The following is an 18,017-nucleotide window of genomic DNA, read 5'->3' as shown; positions in this document are numbered from 1 at the left end:
GGTGCACTTATATTTTATTCGAATTTATTACATCTTAGAAACTCTACCAGTCCATCTTCAAATTGAAATTATTTTAGGCAGAATAAGAGTGAGTTATTCTATGACACCTAGCGGGTTCAAGTATATCATTCACTAGTTGGTTTTCCACTTCCTGACTCGAAACCCTAATTATTTCTCAAATCAGTCAAGAGATAGCAGAGCTATGAGCTAAAAATGTGTACTTGAAAAAAAAATCAACTCAAAGGTTTTTGTATGAGCAGCTGGGCCGGGGCTAAAAACACAGAATATTAAATAGTACAAATAAAGCACAGAAGGTAGAATTCAATCTAAGAAACGTAGACAAAAATATTATTTCTTTTTTCATTCAACGCACACCTGTAAAGTGAGCTATCTACACTGTGACAACTGCAGGAATCGAAACCCAAACTTAAGTGATGTAAGATCTAAGACTTATCGATGGAAGAACAGATATGAAAGATGGCTAAAAGAGAAGCTAAAAGTTAGAACACGTAATTGAGAACGTAGAAGAAAACGTGAATGTGTAAATATATAGGATAAGAGATTAAACGTGTTAAATGTGGTTACATATATACGTGTATGCGTTGAGATGAAAACACTGAAGAAAGAACTTTACACTTTTGCCACAACGCATGTAAACATAAGAGTAATTTCTCACAACTGATATTTCTGGATGTAAGCTTAAATTTTGTGTTATCTTTGTCAGTCCTTTTTGTTTTGTTTTGTTTTAATTTCGCGCAAAGCTACACGAGGGCTATCTGAGCTAGTCGTCCGTAATTTAGTAGTGTAAGACTAGAGGGAAGGCAGCTAGTCATCAACGCCCACCGCCAACTCTTGGGCTACTCTTTCAAGAATGAATAGTACGATTGGCTGTCGCATTATAACGCCTTTACGGATGAAAGGACAAGCATGTTTGGTGTAACGGGGATTCGAACCTCAGATTACGAGTCGAGCGTCTTAACCACCTGGTCATGCCGGGCCTTGTCAGTCGTTAATGTATAAGATAAGCGTTTTCCGTTATGTTGCAAGCAAACGACATAGCACTGTACAGACGAACAGCTGCTCGAAATGTTTAACGTCTTCAACAAATTAATAAAAAGTTGGTTTTGCACGTGTTTAATTAGAAAGAAATTGTTTGTGTTTAGATGTCTTGTACACCCACAAAAACATGCGAAAACCTTGAGCTCAAGAGTCTACCAACTAATGATGTCTGTCTACAATGTACAGTGTATTTCTTTACACAATCATTTATTTTTTTGTTACATTATAAGACATTTAATGTATTATTTATGTTTCGAATTTTGAGCTTATAGAGCAGCTTTATACCAAACCAAAACAGTACTTAGGTATCTAAATTTCTGAGATTGTAATTTTTCATTGATATATTTGTTTCTCTCAAGCTGCTTTAATAAAGATCTATTTTTATAGTTAAAGTGTACATATAATGAAACATATGACAATTAATCTCAGCCTTGAGACTCATATTACACTCAGCCAGCCCTAATTAACCACTATAATAACTGGCTTGTCGTCTGCCGATTTCAAACCGCTTCATTCTGTCTTACTTTGTGCTATTGTGACGAATTTACTGTAGAGTTAGCGATAGTAAAACCTTGCAGGCAGAAAAATCATAATAGGGATATACAACGCAGGGAATTTTCCCTTTAGATTTGCCTTTCTGAGAAATCTTATATAATAACACTACAAATGTGAATCTCATAACAATTATTGTTGCATTCTTTAATGTTTTTTTAAACTAATTTTATTTCTGAACATTCATATTCCTTGCTTACCTTTGGTAAATATGACAATTAGATATTGCAGTATGAAATTACATAACTTTTTTATGTGAAAGTTAAAAAACGGATTTCATCGAGTTTTATTAACTTCTTTCTTAACTTTAAATACCCCCTCTAGTAGAGCGGGAAGTCTACGGATTTACAACACTAAAATCAGGGACTCGATTCCCCTCAATGGGCTCAGTAAATAGCTCGATGTGGCTTTGCTATGAGAAAACACACATTATATTTAAAACTTCCACGGCTCGTCTCTTTCAGTATAAGAAATACTAAATAATAAAAAAATGCTAAATTTTGAAATTATTTAAAAAAAATAAACTGAGTAAAACACAGAAAAATAATTTTAAAAAGCTGTATGCGTTTAAAACATCATGACAGTTCTTATTGTTTATTTATTTATTTTAGTAAAAATAATTTTAAAAAGCTGTATGCGTTTAAAACATCATGACAGTTCTTATTGTTTATTTATTTATTTTAGTAAAAATAATTTTAAAAAGCTGTATGCGTTTAAAACATCATGACAGTTCTTATTGTTTATTTATTTATTTTAGTTTTGTTCACCTGCACTTCTGCCAGTAAATAACTTTGTTTTTGTCCATGGTGCTTGGAAAAATCTCAACCAAACATGATAGGGTGCATTGATCAAGTGCATGTCATAGGGTAATTACTGTTCGATCCAACGCACCCTGAACCATGTCTGTTACAAATGTATGTTTGTTTAGTTAATGAATCCACAGTCTTGAATCAGTTTTTATTTCTGTACTATTTTAGTTTTTCTTGGAAAATTTGGAATCCTTTCGTTAAAAGTATCAAACATTCACAAAAAGCCCCTCGATGACTTAACTTCAGGCTTACAGGCTTATAACGCTAACAGTCAACTTTCAATCCCAGTTTTGGGCACGGCAAAGATAGCTCATTGAGCAATGTTGTGTTTTAATATCAAACATACAAACGCAAGATATAAACAAAAGCAGAAAAGCATTACCACGTGTTTTAAAGTATGTACAGAAAACATGCTATTTCTCACCGGTGATGGTTGTGTCCACTGATACGCATAATGTATTGGTACATATTTTACTGAAAATATTTGAGTTTGAATGTAGTCACGTGACGCAGCTGTTACGTACAGAAAATAATTTAAGTAACTAGGGTTTAAAATGTTTATGATAACTAAGCATTCATCTCTTTTCCTCAAAGTCAGCATTCTGCACATTTTCTGATGTTTTAACAGTGTGACAATTCGTATATTATGAACTACTTTTGAAATGCTTTAACATTTATTACCAATCGTATAAATAATAGATGAAATAATTAGTATGTGTTTTATTGCATATTGTATTAAGATATGTGAATTCTGAAAATATACCTTAACGTACTGCTTGTTTTCTCTATTAACTTTAACTGTGGGGTTTACTCTAATAATTGTTGTTTTCGTAATTTTGAAAACAGCTGTTGATTCCCAGATATGATTGGAACTTTGGGAATGTTTAACTTACGAGCTTTCTTGAAATTCAATTCCACACTGATTATCTTGTTAACTGCACGAGGTGTTGTTCTCAATTTCATCACAACATTATTTAGCGTTGGAAAATTTTCTTTCCATAGTAGTCTTCCATTTGCGAAAGAGCAGGTTTTTCCGAACTAGGTCGTAGTGTGGTTTGAGAACCAGTTAATACATCGTATATTGTGTTGGAACTAGGTCGTAGTGTGGTTTGAGAACCAGTTAATTAATCGTATATTGTGTTGGAACTAGGTCGTAGTGTGGTTTGAGAACCAGTTAATTCATCGTATATTGTGTTGGAACTAGGTCGTAGTGTGGTTTGAGAACCAGTTAATTCATCGTATATTGTGTTGGAACTAGGTCGTAGTGTGGTTTGAGAACCAGTTAATACATCGTATATTGTGTTGGAACTAGGCCGTAGTGTGGTTTGAGAACCAGTTAATTAATCGTATATTGTGTTGGAACTAGGTCGTAGTGTGGTTTGAGAACCAGTTAATTCATCGTATATTGTGTTGGAACTAGGTCGTAGTGTGGTTTGAGAACCAGTTAATTAATCGTATATTGTGTTGGAACTAGGTCGTAGTGTGGTTTGAGAACCAGTTAATACATCGTATATTGTGTTGGAACCAGGTCGTAGTGTGGTTTGAGAACCAGTTAATTCATCGTATATTGTGTTGGAACTAGGTCGTAGTGTGGTTTGAGAACCAGTTAATTCATCGTATATTGTGTTGGAACTAGGTCGTAGTGTGGTTTGAGAACCAGTTAATTCATCGTATATTGTGTTGGAACTAGGTCGTAGTGTGGTTTGAGAACCAGTTAATACATCGTATATTGTGTTGGAACGAGGTCGTAGTGTGGTTTGAGAACCAGTTAATTCATCGTATATTGTGTTGTGCAAAATTTTCTAATTCTCTTTAGGAGACTGAAGATTCTCTTTTTCAAAACGTTATTTTGTTTTCGATGGTTATTAAGAAAGCTTACATTAGAATATCCTTCCTTTGAAAGAACTGTTAGCTCCAAATATAAACCATCGGTAGAAGTATTCAACTGTTCAATGGTTAGGAATTCACTAAGTATATCTTTCCTGGAACCACAGCTTGCTTTTTCGGCCATATAACATAGCTATACGAAAATCATTCTTTTAAAGTGCCTGGCATGGCCAAGCGCGTAAGGCGTGCGACTCGTAATCCGAGGGTCGCGGGTTCGAGCCCGCGTCACGCTAAACATGCTCGCCCTCCCAGCCGTGGGGGCGTATAATGTGATGGTCAATCCCACTCCTCGTTGGTAAAAGAGTTTCCCAAGAGTTGGCGGTGGGTAGTGATGACTAGCTGCCTTCTCTCTAGTCTTACACTGCTAAATTAGGGACGGCTAGCACAGATAGCCCTCGAGTAACTTTGTGCGAAATTCCAAAACAAAACAATTCTTCTAAAGCGCAATTAATCTTCTGCATGTTAAGAAATGATCATAGAACAAAAGATCGCGAAATAATAAAATGATACGACATGTAGATACTGTCTTTCTATTGTGAGTAAGAAATGCAAAATACAGTTGCGTGAAATGTGCAAACTATATTGTACGAAACATTTTAGTACTTAGTTTGCTAAATAACACAGACTCATCGCTCAAACCTGTGACGTTGTTTTAGTTTTGATATCTTAGGCAAGTTGCCAGGTGTCACTAAACTTTATTTTCGAAGTTCACGCATAACAACTGTGAATATTCATCAAGATAACATTGAAGTAAATATAACAATTGCTTGGTATTGTCTTTAAAATAGTCAGTTTGAACATTTTTTTTCCAATAACATAGATAGAATTTTAATGAAAAATGCTCAAGTGGTATTGAATGGGATTACTTGGAGTCAATAAATGGTTAACGTGGTCTAAATAAACACAGAAATATATATATATATAATGCTTCACTGATAAGCGTCTCATGTCACTGACTTAATAGAGTACAATGTACGTTGAAAAATTTCCTTTAAAAATTTTATTGTTTTAAAATGGCAAATAAAACGCTTTTAAAATAATACTTCCTTATGTGTTTTATTTATTTATTTACAATACCTCTAATATAGAACATTTTAAAATAATATAGTCTTTAAAAAGAAGATAATAATTGTTTAGTTGAAGAACATTACAGAACAAAGTCAGCCAACACGAAATCGAACAAAATCCACAATCGAAATATGTATTACCAAGTTTATCAGAATAGGGAGTTAAAGCATGGAAGATGTTACAAGTATTTTATTGCCGATATATCAGAATGTTTGTTTTCTTCACAATTTTTTTATTATGTAAAGATGTTCCTCTAGTGTTTTAAATTTTAACTTTTATTCACTTAAAATATCATTTTGTAACGAATTCATATTAAGGACTTTAATTACTTTTTAAAAGTTTTGTTTGTTTAGAATTAAGTCAAAAGCTACCCAACAGGTTATATGTGCTATGCCAACCAGGGGTATCGAAACACGGATTATAACCCTCTAAATCCGCAAACATACTGCTGTGCTACTGGGGAGATACTATAGATAAAATCTGACATTATTTGAAGTTAAAATTTGTTTCAATGCTTCTCGCGCATCTTGAGGTTTTCAATTGGTTAGACGGATTACGTTCTTGAATGGCCCGGAATGGCCAGGTGGTTAAGGCACTCGACTCGTAATCTGAGGGTCGCGGGTTGGAATCCACGTCACATCAAACATGTTCGCCATTTCAGTGGTGGGGCTTTATAATGTTACGGGCAATCCTACTATTCGCTGGTAAAAGAGTAGCCCAAGAGTTGGAGGTGGGTGGTGATGGCTAGCTGCTTTCCCTCTAGTCTTACACAAATAAATTAGGGACGGCTAGCGCAGATAGCCCTCGTGTAGCTTTGAGCAAATTCAAAAACAAAGAAACGTTCTTGAACAAAACATTTTCAGAACATCAAACACCACGCGAGGTAATCCAAGGTTGAAGCTTTGCATGAGTGTCACAGTAAACACCACTAATGTTATATTTTACAGAAGGCACTATAGCCGCGCAGGATAAAACTAAAAGTGTGTTGTTGACAGAGAAGTTATATCACGTAAATACATTTGACGTAAGTACAGAGGCACGACTTGTGGTACATAGTCAGTATCATAATTCTATTATTTTTTACCACTGAACTGTCAACCAACATAAATACAGTTCTTTTACACATAATTTCCACAATATAGAACATCCTTAAGTAAAACAATATCATTAATATATGAACTGATACTGGTACTTCAAAATCATGAGGTACATCGATTTCTTTGTTTGTTTTGTTTTGTTTCGTTTTGAATTTTGCACAAAGCTGTACGAGGGATATTTGCGCTAATCATCCCTAATTTAAGCAGTGTAAAACTAGAGGGAGGCAGCTAGTCATCACCACCCACCGCCAACTCTTGGGTCGCTCTTTTACCAACAAATTGTGGGATTGATCGTCACATTATAACGCCCCCACGGCTGATAGGGCGAGCGTTTTGATGTGACGGGATTCGAACCTTTGACCCTCGGAATACGAGTCGAGTGCCTTAACCTCCTGGCCATGCCAAGCCTTCTTTGTTTGAAGCTAGGCACAAAGCTGTACAGTGGGCTATCTGTGCTCTGCCCACCACGAAAAACAAACCCCTTTTCCTAGCGGTGTGAATGTGCAGAGATACCGCTGCACAACGTGAGTGAGGTTGGGTGGGAGGTGGGATTTGTCTAAAAAATACGGTATGTGTTCAGATACCAGGAGAAAACTTAATTATTAAAGAGAGTGTTTATTTGTCAGACAGGAAAAAGCAGGCAAAGTAAAACATGTTTTCATAAATATACACACACTACATGACCACTATTATGTGGACACCTTTTCTAATTAGTAGGTTCGGCTATTTCAGTCACACCCATTGCTAACACGCACATAAAATCAACCATACAGCCATGCAATCTCCACAGACAAACATTGGTAGTAGAATGGGTGGTACTGAAGAGCTCATTAACTTTCAACATGGGACTGTCAAATGATGCCACCTTTCCAACATGTCAGTTCGTCATGTTTCTGCCCTGCTAGATTTGCCCTGGTCAAATATCAGTGCTATTATTGTTAGGTGTAAACTTCCAGGAGCAACAACAGCTCAGCCACGAAACGGTAGGCCAGAAAAGCTCACAGAATGGGACCGCCGAGTGCTGAAGCTCGTAGCGTGTAAAAATTGTCTGTCCACAGTTACAACACTCACTACCGAGTTCCAAACTGCCTCTGGAAGCAACGTCATCGCAAGAACTGTTCGTCGAGAGCTTCATGAAATGGATTTCCATGGCCGAGCAGCCGCACAAGTCTAAGATCAGCATGTGCAATGCCAAGCGTCGGCTGGAGTGGTGTAAAGCACATAGCCATTGGACTCTGGAGCAGTGGAAGCGCGTTCTCTGGAGTGATGAATCACGCTTCACTATCTGGCAGTCTGACGGACGAATCAGGGTTTGACAGATGCTAGGAGAACGCTGCCTACCTGAATGCATAGTAGAAACTGTAAAGTTTTGTGGAGGAGGAATAATAGTCTGGGGCTGGTTTTCATGGTTTGGGCTGGGTTCTTTATTTCCAGTAAAGAGAAATCTTAATACTATAGCATACAATAACATTCTAGAGAATTTTGTGCTTCCAACGTTGTGGCAACAGTTTGGGAAAAACTTTTTTTTTGTTTCAACATGATAATGCTCCCGTGTACAAAGCGAGGTCCATAAAGCCATGGTTTGACGAGGTTGATGTAAAAGAGCTTGACTGGCCTGTACAGAGACCTGACTTCAACCCCATCAAGCACCTTTGGGATGAATTGGAACGCCGACTGCAAGCCAGGCCTTATCGCTCGAAATCAGTGCCCGACATCACTAATGCTCTTGTGACTAAATTGGAACGAATCCCTGCAGCCATGTTCCGAAATCTAGTGAAAAGCCATCCCAGAAGAGTGAAGGCTGTTATAGCAGCAAAAGGGAGACCAACTCCATATTAATGACCATGGATTTGGAATGAGATATTCAACAAGCACATATAGGTGTGATAGTCGAGTGTCTGCATACTTTTAGCCGTATAGTGTACATATACAACACGTAATAACCAATACACGCCGCCATCCTTCAATAGGTGTGATAGTCGAGTGTCTGCATACTTTTAGCCGTATAGTGTACATATACAACACGTAATAACCAATACACGCTGCCATCCTTCAACAGAATCTCAATATTACTATTTTTTTTATATTCACTAAGACGTAAAGTTCTTTATGTTAAATTGTTTATCGACAACTACATCAATGTTTTAGTTTCGTTTCATGACTTTCGTGAGCTATAATTCAAGACTGACAAAACCCTCAAAAATAACAGAAGAGTGAAGATAGAAGGGGTGGAGTTTTAGGTTTCTTATGTCTTTATTTCTTAAATTAACAGACATAAGAAATATTGTAACGTACTATTTTGCAAAACGATGGTTATTTAAATACATACGGTCAAACTTTTTAACCCATATACACTGTAATATGAATTCATGCCATATTTCCCTCGTGACGTTCTTCAAAATTCTGACAACGTTAAGAAAACACGTTTACTAAATAAAACATCGTTCATTTAACGAAGTATATAATTAAGGTCATTATGTTACACCTTAATTTTTTTATATATCTACTCTCGTTGCAACACATTTACTATATACATTTTTCTCTTCTGGTAAACAGTTGCTTTACGTAACTTAACTGTAATTATGTCCTCAAGATTGTTATACGAATTATCGTCTTTCTTTTAGTAATGACGAGATCTATTTTTGTTTTCTGTTGTTGAAGTATTCATTTAAACATGATTCTTCCAACAACTATCTTCTTTCTAAGCGGTGTCCTCCAGTAGCATAGCGGTATGTCTACAGACTTACGATGCTAGAAACCGGATTACCCTTGGTGAGAGGAACACAAACAGCCCATTGTTTAGCTTTGTGCTTAACTTCAAACAACTAAATAAACTTTTTTAAGGGAAACTAGTGTTCACACGTTAGGTGTGGTAAAACTACGTTAGCTGTTCTCTCTTCATAAATCTCACAACGTCATTCTAGTCCACAAACATCCTGCTGTTTTGAAGTGTTTCAGTTTTGTTTTCAACCATAATTGTGGTAATACAGAACAGAAATCCCCAATCTGTGGTCCACAGACGCTTTTCTGGAAGTATTATATAATTATGAAGAGAAAGTTGTGTCAAAAATAACATAATGAACTCGAAATTTGAAACCTTGAAAACTAGACAGAAGGTAATGAAAAGGTACTACATAATACGTATGTATATATGGCAAATATCTCAAACTGATAAAGTGTAAGTTTCCCGTCATACTCTGGTAGGGTAAAAAATGGTGTTTCAAAGGAAATATGTTATCATTTTAATATATGATCCGTCAGGATAAATAGAAAATAAACAAATGGATAACCTGTGATCAAAATACGTTTCAAAACTGCCAATCTAGAGTCATAGTAGATCGTTGCATGTTCAACGTATTCGTGACGCGTTCAGCCTCGAGGCAAAAGACCTTCAAAGCAATAAAACAGATGCCACGTATATGTTTCTATTAGCAACGTAATATATGAAATGTATAAAAAGAAAGTAAAATGTTGCAGTCAGAAGGTGGGGTAGGTAAATACGGAACTAAAAGTTTGAATATGTGTTTCTTCCAACTTCCAAACAATATTCCAACAATTCATGTTATATTACGATATGTATTCAAAGTTTCAAAGTACCTCGGTAGAAGTACCACAGTGGACGAAACGCGTAAAACTACATTTTTATGTTGTTTCAAAACAGGCGAATTGAGCTCTTTCGATTTTTGTTGTTGTTTATGCTCTTGTTCTCTGAATTCCAAAGAAATGTTCACTTAAAGAAAAGCATTACATAAAGTTCACGGTTCGTTTATCGAGGTCAAAAAGAAGAAACGTGTGCAGGTGAATTTTACCATTTCTCTTTTACACACGTTCATAGCCTCAGGGTGTGGAGTGAGATTTTTCCGTGATTATTATAGAATATTCATAGTGCTATAGTGTGGAGTGAGCTTTCACTGTCAATCTTATGGAATATTCATACTTCCAGAGTGTGGAGTAAGATTTTACCATCATTCTTATAGAATATTCATAGTCCCAGAGTGTGGAGTGAGCTTTCACTGTCAATCTTATGGAATATTCATACTTCCAGAGTGTGGAGTAAGATTTTACCATCATTCTTATAGAATATTCATACTTTCAGAGTGTGGAGTAAGATTTTACCATCATTCTTATAGAATATCCACAGTCCCAGAGTGTGGAGTGAGATTCTACCATCATTCTTATAGAATATCCATAGTCCCAGAGTTTGGAGTGAGATTCTACCATCATTCTTATAGAATATCCATAGTCCCAGAGTTTGGAGTGAGATTCTACCATCATTCTTATAGAATATCCATAGTCCCAGAGTGTGGAGTGAGATTCTACCATCATTCTTATAGAATATCCATAGTCTCAGAGTGTGGAGTGAGATTTTACCATCATTCTTATAGAATATCCATAGTCCCAGAGTGTGGAGTGAGATTTCACTGTCACTCTTATGGGATATTCCTAGTCCTAGAGTGTGGAGTGAGATTTTACCATCACTCTTATAGAATATCCATAGTCCCAGGGTGTGGAGTGAGATTTCACTGTCACTCTTATGAAATATTCCTAGTCCCAGAGTGTGGAGTGGGATTTTACCATCATTCTTATAGCATATCCATAGTCCCAGAGTGTGGAGTGAGCTTTTACCATCACTCTTATAGCACTTCCAGAGACTTAAAGTGTGGCCCTGGACTTTGCACAAATAGAAAGCGTATACCATGAGGCCTTGAATCATAGCCTTAACACAGCTATTGCTAGGCTACTCCGACGTCTTTACAATTGAAGCTTACCTTAGACATGTTTATTTCCTCTATTTATTTTTATAGCTTAATTATTATATTGTCGATGGAAATCGTAACCAGTAAACTCCAATTGGTTTCAAATTTCAGTTGTTTGCTATGCGATGTTCTGCTCAATGTTAAGCGGCTTATACCGCTAAAAATTAGGTTTCTATGCTTGCTATGTGCAGAGCACAAATAGCCTAATTTGTAGCTTTGTGCTTTGCAACAAACAAACGAAAAATAGTTTGGATATTGTTCGTTCATCTAGTGTAGTTTGTTTTGTAAATAATGCTAAACGATATGTCTTAGTATAATAATTATTCCTTATGGTTTAGTTACATCCACTAAAAATATATATATATTAACTCTCCTCTTGCAAATTGTTCCCTGTGTAATTGTATGTGACATCAAAAAAGGAAACCTCTTACATCTTAAACATGTTCGCTGAATCCGCGAGAGGGCGCACGAAGGTGAGATAAAATGGAAAAGATGCATGCTCTCTATTAAAGGAGAAGTAACCAGTTAATGTTTATTTGTCTCTTCAATTACAAGTTTGTATAGTGTAGGAGTACAAACGTTCCAATTTAGAATAACAAAAGTAGACAACTGTAACATACTGCAATTATTATTTAAACTTACAGTTTTGTTGAAATTTGGTAAAATGCTTAAAATTTCAAAGTAGACACTTGCTAATTTTCGATGAAGGTTTTTAGTTTTTTGTATCGTTACAAACCTAGAAATAAGTTACTATAGACATAATTACACATGTGACAGTTAAAAGTAAACAAAATTTTGTTTAATTTTATCAATTTTAATAACTAGGATGTTACTCAACGAGAGTCAATGATGAATTTACGGACTTTCAACGTTAAAACTTAGGGTTTTGTACCCCGCCACGGACAGACTCAGATAGTCATTCGTTTAACTTCGTATTAAGCAAAATAAACAAATACAATAATTGCTATATATATATACATACTCGTAATTTAAATGTAAATCTGGAAGCTTATAACGCTAAATGTATATATATAGTGAGATTGAACACTCTCTCTTTGTAAATACACTGCTGGCCAAAATCTTAAACCCAATGATGTTGTTGTTGTTGATTTGAATTAAGCACAAAGCCACACAATGGGCTATCTGTGCTCTGCTCACCACAGGTATAAAAACCCGGTTTCTAGTGTTGCAAGTCCGCAGACATACCGCTGAGCCACTGGGGGGCTAAAGCCAATGAACATAAATAAAAAATTTGCATTTTGCGTTGTTAGACTCAACCACTTATTTGAGTCGAGCTTTGAAAGATGAAAATAAGAAAAGGGAGAATAAAAATAAAAAAACTTTTAACATTTAATATGGAAAATGTGAACACTATGGAATTAGTCTAAATACTAGCTGGTCAAAAGTTTATACCATACTGAAACGAAGCGTTAATCCGTAAACACGTAACGAAATTTAGTCATTTGTGTTCAAGCATTAGCGTCGTCAACATTTCCCACTAACATCTCCTGTGTTACATTGGGTAAAAACATGACAAATTTTTAAACGTTGACAGAGTTTGAACGTGGCAGAATTGTCGAGCACCAAAAGCAAGGTCTCTCTCAACGTGCCATCGCTGGTGAGATTGGGCGTAGTAAAACTGCTGTTGCAAATTTCTTAAAAAACCCTGAGGAATACGGAACGAGAATTTCAAGTGATCGGCCCAAGAAAATTTGGCCGGCGTTGAGCAGGGGGATTCGACGGGTTGTCCGGCAAGACACCAGCTGATCGTCGAACCAGATTGAGGCTCTTACGGACGCAGAATGCAGCTCAAGAACAATAATACGGCATCTACAAAAGAAAGGCTTTAAAAACGATAAACGTCTTCAAAGGCCACGCCTCCTTCCACACCACGAAACAGCTCCGTTAAACTTTGCTGAGAAGCACCAAACATGGGACGTAAAAAAGTGGACGAAGGTTTTGTTCTCTGGTGAGAAAAAAATTTAACCTGGATGGTCCAGATGGCTTCCAACGTTACTGGCATGATAAGGATATCCCACCGGAGACATTTTCTACATGACACAGTGGAGGAAGTTACATCATGATTTGGGGTGCTTTCTCCTTCCACGGAACAATGGAACTTCAGTGGCGCCAAACAGCAGCTGGCTACACTGGCATGTTGAAGAGAGCATCCTTATTGACTGAAAGCCCTCGCTTGTGTGGAAATGACTAGATCTTTCAGCAGGACAACGCTGCAATCCACAATGCCCGCAGGACAAAGGACGTTTTCATAGCGAATAACGTGATTCTTTTGGACCATCCAGCGTGTTTGCCCGTACTGAACCCCATTGAAAATGTTTGGGGGTGGATGACAAGAAAGTCTATAAAAATGGACGTCAATTCCAAACAGTTCATGATCTTCGTGAAGTCATCTTCACCACTTGAAATAACATTCCAGCTAGCCTTCTGCAAACGTTTATATCGACCATATTCAAGTGAATGTTTGAAGCTATTCGCAATGACGACTGTGAAACTCACTACTGAGACCTCTTTTTGGGCATTTCCTACCCTGTTTAGAACTTCTTTTTGGTATGGTCTTAAACTTTTGACCAGCTAGTATTTAGACTAATTTCATAGTGTTCACATTTTCCCTATTAAATGATAAAAAAGTTTTTGTTTTTATTTTCCCTTTTCTTATTTTCATCTTTTGAAGCTCCACTCAAATAAGTGGTTGAGTCTAACAACGCAAAATGCATATTTTTTCTTTATGTTCATTGGCCTTAAGAGTTTGGTCAGCAGCAGATGTATAGATTGTTATAGCCTAAAATCACGCCGAAACAAAGACAAATTAAAAAATAATAAACAAAAACTCTGCACTGATTAAAAAGACAATTCATTTTAAATTAGCTTGTACCCTGGGATCTTTCTAATTAGTACAAACAAATATAATTAGTCAAAGGTTTGGATTTGCTGTTTTTAACGCAGTCTTTCCTTTTCATTTTGTTTACTTAACTTTATCAGTGTTACTTTCTAACATACATTCAATGTATGTGATTTGTTGCTGACAACGTCGCACTTTTCCATTACTTTGTTCAATGTTTATAAAATTGAGTGTAATATTTTGAAACTATGATTTAGCCAAATGAGGTGATTATAGTAAGTATACTGTTGCAAATGTTATAAAATGTAATAGCAAAAGATGTCTCACATGTCCTGTTCTAAATACTTCTCATCCTATTAGTTATACAAATTCATTTTGCAAAATAAAAAATGTAATGTATCTGTTAACAAGTACTAAATTTAATATGGAATATGCGGGTCAAACTTCAAACCCACCGCATATACGTAAAATTTGCATAGATCTCAAATTAAAAAGAATTTAATGAAACCTATAGAATTAAAACATTTTATGATTCACCCTTTTATCTCTGCTAAGATAACTATATTAAAAATTGTTAATAAAGACATCAACAGACTTCAAAAAAAAGTTCTACATTTTGAAACTAAGAACATTATATACCTAGGGATTAAACCAAGATTGTAATAATTCTACATATCTGAATTTGAGTAATGATTACTTTGGAGTAATTAAAATGGGTTGACTTTCAGAATTTTGTTTTAATTTGGATAATATTTTTCATTCTAGTATTAGTGTATGTAAATTACTTTTGAAAAAAATTTATCAACTTAATCTTCCCAAAATAAAATAATTAATGAATGTGATAAAATTTTTGATTTTCGAAATAATCATACAAAACACTTGTAGATATAAAATATTGATTAAAATTCAGTGATTTATCAAGTTTTGAGAAAAAGAAACTGCAAATCAAATCTTCGTATTTGGCAATTAATTTTAGACATAAAATGTTCAATGACTTGCAGATTTCTAAAATCATTCATCAGTCTATAAACAAATTATATTTTTCTTGTACCAACTTGAAGCCTACCGTTCAATTATAAATACAAAGTTCCAATTGGTCCATTACTATATAATTATAAAAGATTTTAACTAATCAAAAGGTAGATGAAGTTAATAACTTACTTTGCGAGTGTGAAAATAGTTTATTTATTGATACTTTTCATAAACATGTTGTTACTAGTAACTTGAAAATAATAAGAGATAAAATATTACGTCAAATACTCAAAAAAGGATCTAAATACAGAATAGTCACAAAATGTAATAAGAATAATATTCTAAAATCTATTGAAAATAACATTGATGAATATATTTTAAAACTTAACTATATTACATCTTATCCACCTAGATGGTTTCTGGAACGAACGTTTTTTACTTAAAAAGTAAAAATAAAATTATCCCGTATAAATTAAAGAAATACCATACAGATTGATCGTTTCATCAGTTAAAAAATAATACTCAAGAACTGCAAGAAAAATGTATTATAGTTCCCATTGATAAGGCTAACTGTAAAATTACTACCACTGGAAACAGTTTTATGCATTAATTATGACAAAAGAAATCGATGGTACACAATCATTTAAACTTATTAACCAATCCAAAGATACAATAATTAATAATTTCATTAAAGCTTATAATAAACTTTATTCTAAACAAAATCCTTATCTATATCTACCTTTTTTTGTGCTATTCCCAAACTCCATAAATCCTCAATTAAATTTAGATTTATTTCTAATTTAATAAGAACAATTATTAAACAATCGGCTTTATTATTAAATAAATTACTTAAAATATTACTTGATAAAATTAAAAACGTAAGTGTTAATAATAAAAGTATACTTTTTTGGTAATAAAAATAATCAATCTATTTTAAAATATCTAAAAAATTGTGAATGAATAAATAATATTCAAATATTTGATTTCACCACATTGTACACCACAATTCCAATAAAAGATTTAGTCTTTGTTTTAAATTATTAGAACAGTTTTGTTATCCTTTTATAAAACTGGAACAAAGAAAATTTAGCACCAAAAACATAAAAGATGTATTTAGTTTCTGTATTTACAATAATTATATACTTTTCAATAACCAAGGTTTAAACAAGTAATAGGAGTTTCAATGGAAGCTAACTATTCTACTTGTATAGCAAATTTATATCTATATTTTTGTGAGAATATATTTATTGAAAACCACACAAATCCAAATGTTTTTATCTTAACTAATAGATATGTAGATGATTTAATTAGTATAAATAATTCAGAAATAAATAATGTTATCAATACTCTTTATCTAGTAGAATTAGAAATTGAAAATACTTAAACATCTAATACAAATCACATTATTTAGATGTAGAAATTTAAATAATTGATTAGGATTTCAATGTAAATGTTTTTGATAAAAGAAAATATTTTGTCTTTCCAATTTGTAGTTAAGTTTTTTTTTAATAGTAATACACCACACCCTTCTGTTATAAGCATTACAACTTCACAATTATTCAGATATTGTAAAATCTGTAATAAATTAGAATATTTTATCAGTAATTTTGAAATGCTGATACAAAAAGTAATAATTAATGGATTGAATAAAGAAACTTTAAATAAAATTATTGAACTATTTTGTAAAAATATAAGAACGTGTTAAAAATATAAAGAAGTAAAAATGATAGAGATTTTACTAAATATTTTGTATTAACTATTTTTGGTTATGAATAAGGTATTTTAAAAACTTGGCTCTACTTTATGCGGTTATACATCCTGCAGCGTATAAAGACTTGTTTAGAACGTGGTAGTCACAGCAGAATAAATAACTGGGTGGTGGTTGGGAGCTATATTAGTTTATTCAGATAATTGGATGGGGCTCTTCATACCAGTATAATTTGTTTAATGGGCTACCAATTTGTGCCTTTCTACCATAATTGTGGCTGGAATGCTAACTTCAAAAGGTAAGTTTTTAACATACTTACCCCCAAATGGTGGTACCTTATTTTTCCTATTTTTATTTTCCAATTATTTTTTCTTCTTTACAACTGTGTGCAGGCAGTGAAGGATGACAGATATCTGACGTTGTGGAATTGAGTATCCATATCTCGCTCTCCTAATTTCTATTTCTATATCTATTGTCACTCCTTTATTTTATTTCTTTATGTGAAACTAGTGAAAGGAGGTTAAGATTGATAGACGGTGTACCCTCATCGCAATGTAGGACCTACTTCTGCAGTCACCTTCAAGACCTAGGGTACATTTTATATCCCACATCATAGCTTTTACCGTGGGATCTTTTTAATTAATGCAGAGTTTGTTTCCTCTTTTTGTTCTTATTTTTAATTTATTTTTGTTTCGGCTTGTTTTTATGTTATAACAAACTAATGTAACTAGTCAAAGGTTTGGAGTTGCTGTTTTTCACGCAGTCCCTCCTTTTGATTTTGTTTACTTAACTTTATCAGTATTAATTTTTTTTAGAGACATACATAGATTATACGGAGTAGCGTCATCTGTTGGGGCAAATATATATTAAGGAATAAGAAACACATGTGGGAAAAAATATGTATTTAATACAATCAATAATTGTTATCAATATGTAACAGTTTGCATTGTTTTGTTTGTGTAAGGGTACTCCATGAACATTTGTTTAACCATATCTGTAAAGCTAAAATGTCGGATACTGTGAATGTTAGCTTAAATCATTTCAAAAAAATAAAATTTAATTGGTATCATTATATCCTGCACAGGAACACAGTAAATAAATTGAATTATATATTTTGATACAAATATATATTTGCAAGAAATATTTTTTACTAAACACGTGTCTGTGATTTTCCAGTCCGATTTAACACTATTTACACGACTGAAAAATATTTAACAAATATTTGACACTTCCCTTGTCAAGTTATCA

The 18,017-nt window shown here is 34.1% G+C and overlaps 1 protein-coding gene and 1 long non-coding RNA gene across 2 annotated transcripts in view; one reads left to right on the top strand and one right to left on the bottom strand.

Moving 5' to 3' along the window:
• Nucleotides 1-18,017, bottom strand: part of LOC143229849 (uncharacterized) — a 69,389-nt gene that overhangs the window by 45,723 nt on the left and 5,649 nt on the right. The window lies entirely within an intron of this gene.
• The window catches only part of LOC143229851 (uncharacterized), a 42,718-nt gene continuing 41,633 nt past the window's right edge, over nucleotides 16,933-18,017 (top strand). Inside the window, exon 1 of the long non-coding RNA XR_013016102.1 lies at nucleotides 16,933-17,067. This is a non-coding gene — a long non-coding RNA (uncharacterized LOC143229851). The remainder of the gene's footprint in view (nucleotides 17,068-18,017) is intronic.

This window comes from Tachypleus tridentatus, chromosome 10 (assembly GCF_004210375.1).
Source record: "Tachypleus tridentatus isolate NWPU-2018 chromosome 10, ASM421037v1, whole genome shotgun sequence".
Taxonomy (NCBI): domain Eukaryota; kingdom Metazoa; phylum Arthropoda; class Merostomata; order Xiphosura; family Limulidae; genus Tachypleus; species Tachypleus tridentatus.
The sequence above is the reverse complement of the archived record's forward strand: the minus strand, read 5'-3'. Positions and strand labels throughout refer to the sequence as shown.